We start from the raw sequence: 14,476 nt of genomic DNA, 5'->3' as shown, positions 1-14,476 counted from the left end.
ATCTCAAGGCTTAAATAGGGTACAGTATTTGTTTCCAAGGTGACCCACTTGATACAAGATGACATCAGTTCCTCCCTGTTAGCAGGATATCTCAGCTCCTTGCTACATGGGCCTGCTCATAGTCTGTCTCAGTGTCCTCAATGACATGGCAATTAACTTCTCTCAGAGTAAGTTATTTGAGAGAAAGAGCATGAACACCTCCAAGTCAGAAGCTAGGGTGTCATTTACAGCTTACTGTCACTTCTACTGTATACTATCAACCTCACAGATCTGCCTTGATACAACATGGAAGGGGGCTACACAGGGTGTGAATACCAGGAGATAGGAATTGTTGGGAGTCATTTTCATTTTATTTTTACTTTATTTTTAAATTATTTTTTTGTTTGCTGGGTCTTCATTGCTGCATGCAGGCTATCTCTAGTTGCAGCAAGCAAAAGCTACTCTCTAGTTGTGGTTCATAGACTTCTCATATGTTCTTACAGAGCATGAACTTCAGTAGTTGTGGCATGAGGGCTTAGTTGCCCCAAAGCATGTGGAATCTTCCTGGATCAGGGACTGACGTTCCCTGCTAATGCAGGCAGATTCTTAATCTCTGGACCACCAGGGAAGTCCAGGAGTCATTTTAGAAGTCAGATGTTACACCATTTGTTTTGACCACCAAATAGAATTATGGGTTTATTTTTTAAAAAGCTGTTTTCATAGGACAAAGCAATCATTTTAAGAGATGTTCCAAAACAATTCCTGTAATGTGCAGAGCACCACTTTGGCTGGTATTAAAAACAGGACTCTGGTGAATGCTGTCTGTACCATGCCCATATGCTGAGGGCTGGCTTCTTCCTGAACACACCTACAGACCTGCTCATAAGGCAGACTGAAAGTGCTACAGCTTTAAGGCCCTTACAGTAGCCCTCAACAATGAGGAACCAGAGATGACATATAAACTATCTCATCTTCATCAACCCTTGACTGAGCCCCCATTGCTCAGGGATACTCTACTCATGGATGCACTCTGTGTGGGTTTTCATCCCTCCTCGGTCTCACCCATCCCCTACCTGTCAAATAAACAAACTGCTTGCACGCACACCCTTGTGTCTTCCAGAGCATGAAAATAGAGGAAACCCTCACTCAAATAGAGTAGGGAGGCCTGAAGGGGGAGATCTCAGGCAGTACCACCCCATGTCAATTACAGGAAGAAATGTCAATTACAGACCCCAACAGCGGAATCAAAAGGAAATAGTTCTCACTCACAGGCCTCAACAAGAAGAGATGTACATTGTACCTCCTACAAGAAATCGACTACCCCAGCAACTCAGCCAATGAGAAACTGTCATCACTCTGAACTTTCACTTTCTTCCAAGGGACTTTCCTTCAAAACCACCACCCCCCTCCTCCAAATACCTTCCTTTTTCTTTACAAAATTAAGTTTCTTTCCCTCGTTTGTTGGACTTGCCTATGAGTTTTGCTGTAGCTTGCTTGTCTGGAATTGCAGTTCCCTGCTATTCCAGAATAAACCCATTTTCTGGTAAAAAATAACTGGGTGTTTTATTTTTAGTGTGAATAGAGTAAAGCCACCTATGATAAAGACCCGGCTCTTCACGTATTCTTTCAATAACCGGCTAAGAACCTCCTACTTGCCCTTTCTTGCTGCTCCGCCCCCTTAGTAAAGACTCCTCTTCCTCCCGGGGCCTCAGGCTCCCCAAGAGAAACGCTTCTCTCTTTCGCTGTTCATCAACATACAAAGCTGGCCCAGACAAAGTTGTACCTTGCTTTACGGACGTTCCTCCTGGGAGATGGCCGCACACTTATACACTTAAGCTGTATAACACGTACGCGGCCATCTTACCCCACTGGAGACAACGAAATCTTAATTTCCAGGTCAGGGAGCCGCTATATTGACCTCAGGAGGCTTGGGCTTCTGAGATGCTAAAAGCAGCAGTGACATCTGTGTTTAGGGACCCAGGAACACTTGCTTCTTCCCGCCCTAAAATAGCTTAATCGCCTAACAAAGGGCCTAGTCATCCGCTGTACGGTACAGATTCAAACATGGCCGCCCCCTGCAAGACGTTGGCTAGTGGGCGCGGCCATAATACCTGCCGTTAACATTCAGAAACCCAGAATCCTGTTCTCTGGAAAGATGCCAGATGGCGGCAGCCAGCCTCAAAGATGCTACTGAGTCTGCGCACGGCCACTCGATTTGGGAAGAGCTCATACCGTGGAGAGGCAGCGTGGTACCGCAGACAATTTCAGGTTATGGGCGTGGATGCGGGGAAAATGGGAAAGATCAATGTGAGAAATAGTAAAAATGTAAGAGGTGTATAGGATGGCAATCAGACGACTACGGTGGCCCGACTGGGTCAGTCATGGATACCCGTAAGGGTCAGAGACTGCGAGGACTGAAGGGTTAAGTGATTGGGCGTCTGAGCCTCTTGGGAGAGAGAGTCTGTGGTGGCGGGTTTATGGGAATCAGTGTTAGTGTCTGTGAAGAAGATGGGTTGGGAGTATGTGGGAATCAATAAACTAGGGTTCTTGACTGACAGAATGCGTGGAAGTCAGTTTATAGTGATCTTCAAGTGTCTTGAGAACAAGTGAGTTTCTTCGAAGACGCTGATTTGATCGGCGTTAGGACTCAGTGATCAGCAGCCTGAGGGGTCAGTGACTGGAGGTTCTAAGTTCTGTTTGGGTACCTGAAGCTGGTGATTGTGGAAACTTCGAGGTTCATCCTCACTGAGGGTGGTCAGTGAGGATCGATGTTTGGAGAAACGTTTTAGGCAATCAGTGATGGAGTCTCCCTTTAGATCATCGCTGGAGAGGAATCTGAAGATATCAGTGACCCGACTTGTGTAGATCAGAGTATGGGGAATAGCGGGATCAGTGGAGGAGGGGGTTAATGATTTGGGACTGTCAGTAATTGTGGGGGGAGGTGGGACAGTGAGAGTCAGTGATTGGTTCCCAGTCATTGGGATATCATTGGAGATCACTGTGGGTTTGCTTAATTCACTGTTTCGCAATCAGAGTGGATCAGTGAGTTTGGTAGTCACTGACTAGTGGTCTTTGACAGTCATATTTGGACATTGTGGGGTATCTGTAACCACAAGGGCCACTGAGAATTGTATATTGTAGACACCGGCTATGTCTGTGATTTAAGAGGCTTACTGCTGGTTGATGCTGGGGCTTGCAAAATGCAGGAGTTGGGGGTGGGAGAGGCTGCACCTCTGCACAGAGACATTCCCCAACTGATTAGCAGCCAGTTCCATTAAGTTGTGAGGGTTAAAGCCCACGTCAAAGCTATTTTTGAAACCTCCCTCTCCAAGAATTCCCTGGCCTTTCAGTGGTCTGGACTCCCCAAGATCATTGCTGAGGTCCCAGTTTCAATCCCTGGTTGGGGAACTAAGATCCTGCAAGCCAATCAGAGCAGCCAAACAAACAAACAAGCAAAAAAGAAAAACAAGTATAAACTTCCTTCTCCCTTTTTTTTTTTTTTTTTTTGTTCCCTACATTAATGAAAGTACTGTAGAAGGATCTAAAGTAATATGTTATTTAAGATGTGGCTTCTGTTGCTCTTGCCAAGGATTTAATGCATATTTCTCCTAATATTTCTTTTAAGGTTCTTTCTAGAAAATCTAATGAGATGTTCATCTGTGACAGCATCTTGAGAGTGAGCCTGGTTTCTAAAAATCTATTCTGACTCCATGGCAGCTAGGATGGATGTAACTTTGCCTGTGGTTAGAAAACAAAGAGTTTACTGAGTAAGTACTTAAAGTCTAATGTAAAAGATTTTGCGGAAGGAGCAAACCTTGAGAACATTTGGAAATTATTTTAATCTGGGATTAACTTAAAAATAATGTTCTTACCACACCAAAAAAGAAAAAAAAAAAAAGAAAGAAAGGAAAAGAAAGGTAATTATGTGAGGTAATTATGGAGATGTTAACTAATCCTACTGTGGTAATCATTTTGCAATGTAAGATCAGGGCATTGTACACCTTAAACTTACACAGTATTATCTGCTAATTATATCTTTATAAGGCTGTGGAAAATATGAATTATGGAGGGAAAAGAAACTGGACCTGGAAGTTACTGTGTGCTAAGAATTTTTTTGCCTTGTTCTGTGTTTTTTTTTAGGCATGGAATGTTTGACTTCCATGAATCAGTGCCTTATAAAATCCTGGTAGAACAATTCAGTAAACATAAAACCACAATAACAACCAACCACAAAGACAAAAGTTAAAGCTACTTGTAGAAACTGTTCTTCACTGAACTTAAAATCAAGATGGACTGAGACAAAATCACAGATGTAATGGAAATAAGATTTTAACCATTAGCTTGATAAAAGGGTGAAATACTGAAACAGTGTTTTTATAAATTTACAATCAATCCTTCTGTAGTCTTTAGACAAAACTTGAGTATATCATCTTAAGCAACAAAGGAAGTTGAGAGGTAAGACAGGTAACATCTTTCAGAAGCCATCAGTGTCAAGCTTTCATTTTTACAGCAGATAGCCCCTGCTTTTTACATGCACAGAATCCAAAACAGGTGGTTTCTGTGATTCAGCATGCATGTGTATGGGTAAGGAGTTGGGGCATTTTCTTTTTCTTGTTGCTCTTTTCCTTCACCTATACTATGCCTAGTGCCAGGTTTGGGAGCAAATACTTTTTTAAGTTTTTGACATAATTTTTTAAATTGAGATATATGATACATATAATAATATACATTCAGCTCAATGAATTGTCACAAAGGGAACACTCCTGGGTAATGTGTTCAGATCAGAAAACAGAACGTTATAACACCCTGAAAGCTCTATGATATCCACTCCCCGTTACTACCCCACCATAGGGAAACATTTTCCCAGTTCTTACATCACAGATTAATTTTGTCTGTCTTTGAACTCTAATTAAAAGGAATATTCATACTTGATGGGGTGGCAATAAGTGACTCTTATGTGAAAAATTTTTTTAAGTTTGAATCCAGATTGTTTCATTTTATTTAGGCAATGAACATTTTTTCCATATCATTTCCAGGTGTAACAGACAGTCAAGTATTCTTATGTTAAAGCTGCAGCTCAGTGAATTTTTACATTTCAGAGAACTGTGTAAACACAACCTAGATCAAGATACACATCACTTCAGGAACTTCCCTCGTGGTCCAGTGGTTAAGACTCCATGCTTCCACTGTAGAGGGCCTGGGTTCAATCCCTGGTTGGAGAATTAAGACACCTGCATGCCCCAAAACACAGCCAAAAAAAAAAAAAAAAATCTAGGAAGATATCCATCATTTCTAGCACCCTGAAGCCTTCCTTATCAGTCAATACCCACTGCCACCCTGGGTCTAATTCAATGGATTAGTTTTACCTGTTTTTGAACTTGAATTAAATGGAATCATAGAAATTACTTGAAGCCAAAAACATTCATACAATGTGGAAGTTTTGTCTTGAAATTCTGAAACCAGACACACACCAGGACAAAATTTTATTCTATTGCCCTTCTTGGTCATTTGAGATTGCTTGTTTTATGTTATTTCCTTTGGGATCCAAATACATGAACATTTAAGTGGATCCTCTGGTTTGGAGTAGATTTGGAGTCAGAATCCTGTTAATGAAGTTAACAAGTTAAGGCTGGTTCTTCTTGGTAGGTAATTTGGAGGGGTACCTAAGAGCCCCTGGTCAAAATCTCTTAGCCTTTGGAGACTAACCATTGGCTGCAGTGACCTGAATAAAGCTAAGAGCTTCCAGGGAATTCCCTGGTGGTTCAGTGGTTAGGACTTGGCACTTTTACTGCTGTGGCCTGGGTTGGATCCCTGGTTGAGTAACTAAGGTCGCACAAGCCATGGGGCATGGTCAAAAAAAAAGAGAACCTCCATGAGATTGCCTGCCTGCCATTTGATAGGAAGTTATTGACATGATGGCCCTTTACCCCTAATGTAAATTTCCTGAGTACAAGAACATTTTATTCTATGACCACAATATAATTATCAAGAGCAGGAAAGTTAACATTGAAGAGTATCATTATTGTTATTATTATAGTAGTGTGAAGTGAAGAAAAAAAACCTCACATTAAAACTGTGAATTGAGTTTTATTCAGTCTTACCTATAAGCAGTGTAGCTAAGCACTATAGTCCAGGAGACAGCCTCTCAGATAGCTCTGAGGAGTTGCTCTGAGGAGGTAGAGGAGAAGCCAGTATATATATATATATATATGATTTTGGGGGGGCCTGACTGGGAAATACATGTAGTCAAGCATGTAAAGATGACTGCTAATCACAAAGAAAAGACATCTCATAATTTTAGTGCTTTTCTGTGCTTAGAAGATGGAATAATCTGGGGTCCTTGAAATTCTTCTTAGGTATGCATCTTAACTATCTAGGTGCCCTTCATCCGAAGCACAGAGTGCCTCCTGTTTTTCCCCTCAGGGCATATTGTTGGTAGACACTGGCAGTGGCTAGTGACTTAATACTTGTAGAACTGAAATTGTGAACAACATTCTTTGTTTACAGCAGTCTCATCCACAGACGTTATTTAGATTTCTTTAATTGTCCCAATAATGTCTTTTATAGCATTTTTTTGTGGTCCAGGAATATAATCCAGGAATACATGTTGCATTTAGTTGTCATATCTCTTTAGACTCCTTTAATTTGGAATATTTTCTCAGTCATTTTTGGCCTCTTTTGACCTTGATGTTTTGAGGAGTACAAGCCAGTTATTTTTATAAGATGCCCATCAATTGAATTTTTCTGATTTTCCTCATGTCTAGAGTCTTGTACATTCATGATTGCTACTGGAGCAATGGTGTGTTCTCAGTGTCCCGTATCAGGAGATGCCTGATATTGGTTTGTCATATTGGTGGTAATGTTCACCTTGATCATTTGGTTAAGGTTATATGCACCAGGGTTGTCCACTATAAAGTTATGTTTAGTAAATATCTTATGGAGGCATTTTTTGATACCATGTAAATAACTTCAAACTTTCATTCACTCGTGTTAGTATTTTTTTTTTTAATATTTATTTATTTGGCTGTACCAGGTTCAGTGCAGCATGAAGGATCTTTGATCTTCTTTGTGGCACACAGGATCTTTCAGTTTTTAGTTCCATGACCAGGGATCGAACCTGGGCCCCCTGCTTTGGGAATGAGGAGCCATAGCCACTGGACCACAAGGAAAGTCCCTCATTCACTAGTGATGACTCTTGCCTGAATCAGTTACCACTGTTATGGTTGCCAAATGATGATTTTTCTAGTTGCTTCTACATTGATTAGTTCCTTCCTTCTAAATTGATTAGTCAGAACTTTCCCTTATCCCCCATGTATTTATTGGTATAAATAAAATAGTGTGTCCTAGCTATATATAACACAGAAGCTATGGGACTTCCTGGGTGGTCCAGTGGTTAAGAATCCATCTTGCATTGCAGGAGATGCAAGTTCGATCCCTAGTCGGGAAACTAAGATCCCACATGCCTTGGGGCAACTAAGCCCAGGTACCACAGCTAGAGAGATCCCACATGCCACAACTAAGACCTGATGTGGCCAAACAAATAGATAAATATTTAAAAACAAAAACAAAAAAAGAGAAGCTACACATTGGAAACTTACAATCTGTTTAAAATGTTGTTAGATCATGAGCCAGAGCTCAGACCTTCTAAATCTCATAGAAAACATCTTGAGAGATTGACCAGTTTACAGAGAAAGAGTTGTCAGATCATGTGACGAATGACCACATAGACAGGAAACCTCTAGGGTCCCACTTTGGTCAGATAGATTTCTAAAGCACTGTCATAGTGAGGGATTTGGGAGTGAGAGAAGGAAAAGAAATGGACTGTCAGAAATGTAGTAGAACTGTCAAAACCTGATGAAATGATCCATACATGGTGTGAAAGCTAAGCTGTGGTTTTGTTGATTCTGTGACAGTAAATTATATAAATCATATTGTATTTTTTTAAAAAATCAAGGTGGAAAAGGTCAGATGAGATGTGGGATAGTTTCTTCAGTTGAGTTTTGCCAAACTGTGGGTAGTTTTCTGTGGTTTAATTTTCTGTCTTGATTAAACATTTAGTCAAAGAAATTAGAAAATACACATGAAAAATGGAAGACATCAGTAGATACAAAAGGAGAAATTAATCAGTTAAAAAAGAAAAAAGGGATAACTGATAAATCTTATTTTTTTAAAAAAATCAGTAATATAGATTAAACCACTAGCAAACCTTATCAAGTCAAGAGGAAACTGGGTCTTTTCTAGTGGTTTAGTGGTTAACACTGCTTGCTTCCACTGCACAGGGCATAGGTTTGATCCCTGGTCTGGGAACTAAGATCCCACATGCTGCATGAAGCTGCAAAATAAATAAATACATTTTTTAAAAAAAATTTAAAAACTGTGAATTATCCCATTGATAATTTAATATAGTTCTGACATTAGACATTCAAAGAATTTACTTATATTCTTAAACTATGATTTACTTTTTAAAAAATTATTAAAGCCTTATAGTTATTTCTTTAATTAAACACCTTAATTAAAAGTAACAATTGCCCTCATCTGTTAAAAATGATTTTTTAAGGAATTCCCTGGCAGTCCAGTGATTAGGACTTGGTACTTTCATTGCCTGGGCTCAATCCCTGGTCAGAGAACTAAGGTCTTGCAAGCCACACAGAATGGTGGGGAAAAAAAAATTTTTTTTTAATGACAACACTTAATAATCTGCTGGATGAATAACCAAGTTTAGCCTTTCAGTAATTGTTTGCACCACAGTTTAAGTAACCATTAGTTTTATTAATGTTGCACAGTTATTTTACTTTGCTTTGAGTTCCTTTTGTAATATTTCCATAACAAGTATAGAAGCCCCTTTCTCAGAATATATTTGGGGCCAGGTGTTTAAATTTTAAGGAGTTTGTTTTTTAATCCCTTTCAGTTCTTACATGGTAGCAACTTTTGTTTCCTGGAAAGTGTGTTGTGTGTATCCACATTCTAAGTTGAATGGCACCCTTTTTTCCCTCTACTACAATGATGTAAATCATGGGTTTTTGTCCAAGATTTACATAGGGAATTTGCAAGTTCTGAAACAAGCCTGGTCCCTCACAGATCTGTTCTCTTCTCCATTCTCTTCCTCACCCCCATCTTCACAGGCTGCAGATCCTTTCCCAAGAACAACAGAAAATGATCGAGTACCAGGTAAGTGTGACATTAATGAGTCTACTTTCCCTTCTTGGGGAAACTAGAAAATATATGCATTTCAACCACGTATGCTTGTCATAGGTTGGGTTCTCAGGAAAACACTTAGGGATGGAAATTTGCACACAGAAAGTTTACTAGGGAGGCTCTTAGAACACTTGTAAGTCAGTGAAGGAGGCAAGGTGGGCAGAGGAGGTTGTTGAAGAGGCATCAGCTGATCTTATAAGATGCTCTAGAGCTGGTAGTTGTTGTTTTGTTGCTCAGTTGTGTCTGACTCTTGCCACCCCATGGACTGTAGCCCACCAAGCTCCTCTGTCCATGGGATTTCCCAAAGCAAGAATACTGGAGTGAGTTGTAATTTCCTTCTCCAGGGGATCTTCCCGATCCAGAGATCGAACCCACGTCTCCTGCTTGGCAGGAGGGTTCTTTACCATTGAGCCACCAGGGATAGTCCTCAGTGTTGTCCTGAGTGGAGGCAAGGAAGCCTTTGTATTCTGAAATCAACCAGTCATTGGTTTAGGCTGCCCCAGGAGGGGACATAACATTGGTTAGAGTAGCTCCCTTTGGCAGAAGGAAATTCCCAATAGGTTTCGCACCAGCAATAGCCAGCTGTCTCCTAGCAGCTGGGAGAAGTACCTTGGTACTACAGGGAGATTTGGGTGGAACACCACAATCTCTCTGTCCGCATAATGACATAATGAACAGATACTTACTACACATACTACTCTCCCCTTTTTGCCCAATTAAACTATCCTAGACATTTTACCATTATACCTAGAACCATGCTTTTTTTTTAAACAGTGTACATAATGCTCCATCATATGCATGGAATATTTAACCCATCCTCCATATTATGGACATTCAGGTAGTGTCCAGGTTTGATATTTCAAGCAACAATGCAGGAAACATCCTTTGTTGGAATACAGATTTACAAAGGAGCGAGTCCAATGAGAGTCAGTGGACTTCCTGGTAGCCCAGCAAACAGGCAGACATGGCCCATGATTTCCATTGGCCATAAGCAAGAAGCATATTGTTATTTCCAAGAGAAAACTAGCTTTTCAGGGCACTTCTTTTTAAGAGCGACTTTCTTAGGGCAGCACTGCTGCTATTGGTGTGGTCCCAGGACATAGGCACCTGCTGAAAGCTTGTTAACATCCAGAGTGGCAAACCCCACCCAGATCTTCTGGATCAGGTTAACTGTGGGTGGGGGCCTGAGAATCTTTGTTTAACAAGCTCTGGGTGATCCATTTGTGCTTGAAAGTGTGAGAAGCACTGAGAGAGTGAACAGAATTTTTAACAATCACTGACAAATACAGAAGCATGTTTTCAGCAGTGGTTCAACTCTTCCCTTGCAGTTGAGTGTTAGCACCACAGCGAAACTCAGTTCTCCAGGTGGCCCAAACCATCATGTCTTAGCTCCCCAATGATGTAACAACGTTTTCTATCAAAGTTGCAGGAAGTTTGAACTCCTCTGTGCTTTGTGGCCCACATGTAATAGCAGCAAAATGCTCAATTTCAGTTATAAGAAAGTCAAAATATAAATATTTCTTTTGGTGGGGCTGGTGAGGGGGCAGGAAGATTCCTCCAAGTTTATAGAAGTTCTGATTTTGATCCAACGTATCTACATTGAGGAAATGATGAACTGCTCATTATTTGAATTACTGTCCTTCCTCTTTAAGTGTCTCTGCTAGTTTTGCAGCAAACAGTTGAACATCTTATCCCCAGCAAGTCTCAGTGTGAGATGTCACTAGTTCCCCCGCCTTCCTCACTGACTTTTGATGGTGAAGGAGATGGTGAAGGTCTCCTTCTCAGCCCCTGAGTTCCTACATTCCCACCTTTTGGAGGCATTTCTCAAGCAAGAGCATCTCTTTCTGGAAATCTATCCATGCCTGCCCCCTTTCCTAGGTCTTTTTCCTTGTCCCTACAACTGTTGTCAGTAACTTCAACCCTAGAAACCATTACTGCTTATAACCCAAAAAGTCCTTTCCTGTCTCTACTGATCTCCTTCATCTTCTGAACTGATTTCCCTGCGCTTAATGTGTCCACTCCTGCTTCTCATTCTTTCTTGAGTCCAAAATCCTCTCTTCCCACTTAACTAAAACTTTTCTGGCCAAGGTCCCAGGTGACCTTGCTGAGGCTAAAATTAGAAGATGCTGTTTGATTGTTCTACTGAATTAAGACTGTACCTTTTGCTTCCTCCTTGTGTCTGAAAGGCAGCACCATGTACAGGGTAAGAGCGCAGAACCTGGAACTGAATTGCTGAGTTTGAATCCCCATCCTTACCATCTGTATGACTTCGGCAAGTCCCTGACCTCTCTGCCCCAGTTTTCTTTAATATAGGAATAATGGCACTTACTTCAGAGAGTAGAATTAAATGAACTAATATGTGTAAAGTGCTTGAAATAGACTATTTGTCCTTATTATGTGTTTGGTTTAATAACTAATTACTATTTTTATAACTAATTATTATTATAACTAATTATTAAGTTTAGGCCTCCTTCCTTCATGCCAGGGATAGTGCTTCCCTACAGCCTCTGTGGTTTCTCTTTCCATCTTCTTATGCCTTAGACACTGATGTTCCTGTGGGGTTCAGCCTCCTCTGGGGCCTCTGGGGTGCCACTCTTTTTCTATTTTTTGGCTGCATCACATGATCTTAGTTCCCTAACCAGAGATTGAAGAGATCACTGCCTTTGGCAGTGAAAGCTCAGAGTCCTAACTGCTGGACCACCAGGGAAGTCCCAGTTTCATCTACTCTTAAGGTGGTTGCTGGTGAGTCTGCTTGTGGCTCCCTCCTCCATATCTAAGCCCAGGCCTCCTCCAAAATCTGTAGACCCCTTTGTCTAACATCTGTGCCTGTGGCTACCTTCAGCTTAATGTGTGCAAAGTTGAATTCTTTCTGTCTCTTCTTCCCTGTTTCTCATCTCAGGAGATGATACCAACCCAACCCCCCAGGCAAGCCCAGACCCTGAGACTTACCCTTGACGTCTCTCCACCTTCCATCTCTCACACTCAGTCACCAAGTCTTCCTGATTTAGGACTTCCCAGGTGGCATGAGTGGTATATAACCCACCTGCCAATGCAGGAGTCCTAAGTCTTGCTGATTTTACAGCCTCAGTGTTTCATCCATCCTTTTCATTCCTGTGTTTGCTGAAAATGGCATGGCCCTTTAGGTGCAAAATTATGTCTCTTCTATTTTTTTCTCTTCTGTTCTATTCCCCCCCCATTTTGTTTCATTCCATCCCATCCCATTCCACTCCATTCCATCCTATCCCATCCCATTCCAGTTAGCTCTGTTTGGGGAATGCTGACCCAGAGCCTGTCACCCAGAGCTCCGCCCTGTGCTCTAAGATGAAGCCTGATTGCTGCTCACCTACTACCACAGTATTCTGTTCTGGCATCAGTGAGGGTGTCTAATTGGCACCTTCTCTGTTCCACGGCCTTTGTGTGAGTCTTAGGGTCCCACGTGCCAGCTTCCATTGCCTCCATCCTGGTTTTGGTCCTGTCTTCACATCTACTTACATGGGCCACTGCTCAAGTGCCACACTAGCATTCATCAAGGAGACCTGCAGTCTCCTGGGACTGGAGAGTGGCTGCTCTCAGCCCCTGTCTCTCTGCAGGGCCCTCTCAATGCTTCTTTCCTCTGGCCACTCCCAGAGGTGGCGGGCTGGTGCCACTGCCTCTGTGCAGTGCGCTAGTGCTCTCCACCCCATTAACACTGTCCCTTTTTCTGTGCTTTAGAATTGTTTTCCCTTTCTTAACAGATTTTTAAAATATTGACTTACAATCTTTTTTCTCATTATGTAACATAGGTACCTTTATGTGGCACTGTCATATTCCAGGCACAGTTTAAAGGCTTGACACATATTAACTCATTTAAACCTCATACTATAATAACTGAGAGACACATTATTATTGTCTCCATTCAACAGATGAGAAAGCTGAGGCAGAGACGTTAAATAGCTTTCCCAGGGTCATGCATTTAGTGGTGTAGCCTGTATTTGAACTCAGTAAGTCCTGCCCCAAAGTCCATGCTTTTAGCTGATCTGCCCTATTGCCTCTCGTGTCTGTCAGTGACTGTAAAGTTAGACAGTGGTCCACAAAACCACCCTTGCTTCTTTTTTAAAAAATTAATTAATTAATTTTTGGCTCTGCTGGGTCATCATTGTTGTGCATGGGCTTTCTCAAGTTATAGAGAGCGGGGGCTACTCTATAGTTGCAAAGCACGGGTTTCTCATCATGGTCACTTCTCTTGTTGCAGAACACAGACTCTAGGGCACGCAAGCTTCAGTAGTTGTGGCACACAGGTTTAGTTGCACTGCAGTATGTAGGATCTTCCCAGACCAGGGCTCAAACCCTTGTACCCTGCATTGGCAGGTGGATTCTTAACCACCGGATGACCAGGGAAGTCCCGAAACCACCCTCATTCTGACAGCATTTGTAAGTTTGGAGGTTTCCAAGACCACCCTCAGTTTTGATAATTTGCTAGAAAGACCCACAGAATGATGTATTCACAGTTAGTGTTCATTACAGCAGATGTACAAAGATTAAAATCAGCCAAGAAAAGACGCGCTTGGGGCAGAGTCCAGGAGTGTTCCACACACTGAACTTCCATGTGTCCTCTCCCAGTGAGTGTGAACAGTGAGAAATTCTCCCAACAACCACGTGTGATGGTACAGAGTATTGCCAACCAGGAAGCTCACCTAAGCCTTAGTGTCCAGAGCTATATTTGGGGTTGGTCAAGTAGACATGATTGCCTGCTAGTGGAGGCTGAACTAATTGATGCCTGTGAGCCAGAGCTTCCCCCAGAAATCATGTTGTTAGAATATCTGGTGTAAGGCCCCGGGTAAACCAAGACACTCTTATCTAGGACATTCCAGGGGCTTAGAGATTAACATCTGGGAACTGAGGTCAGACCTTTCCTTGGGCAAGGTTAAATTCTCTAGGTCACTTCAAGATATATCTTAAGTACTAAAGGAAAATCTATTTACTCACAAGAGTAGAAGTTTTTTCTCCAAACTAAACAATTCTCCAATTCTGTGCAGACCCTACAAGTTAGGGCCTTAGTCTCACAAGACTGCCCCCCCCCCGCCAACCACTTCAGATGCCAATAGCAAATCCCAGGTTATCATCTGAATTTCTGGCCAGTTGTAACCACAAAGCTCAGACTGGGACTTCAACCCAGCCAAAACCCAGACTGGGACTTGAATCCATTGTCTTTTCATTGAAATCACATATCCGGTCTCAGGACTTAATGAAGCTCAGGTTCTGTATGTCTCATCACAGGAAGAGTTCAGTGAGAGACAAACTGGTAGGTTCAGTTCAGTCACTC

Source organism: Dama dama, chromosome 4 (assembly GCF_033118175.1).
Source record: "Dama dama isolate Ldn47 chromosome 4, ASM3311817v1, whole genome shotgun sequence".
Classification (NCBI taxonomy): Eukaryota; Metazoa; Chordata; class Mammalia; order Artiodactyla; family Cervidae; genus Dama; species Dama dama.
The sequence above is the reverse complement of the archived record's forward strand: the minus strand, read 5'-3'. Positions refer to the sequence as shown.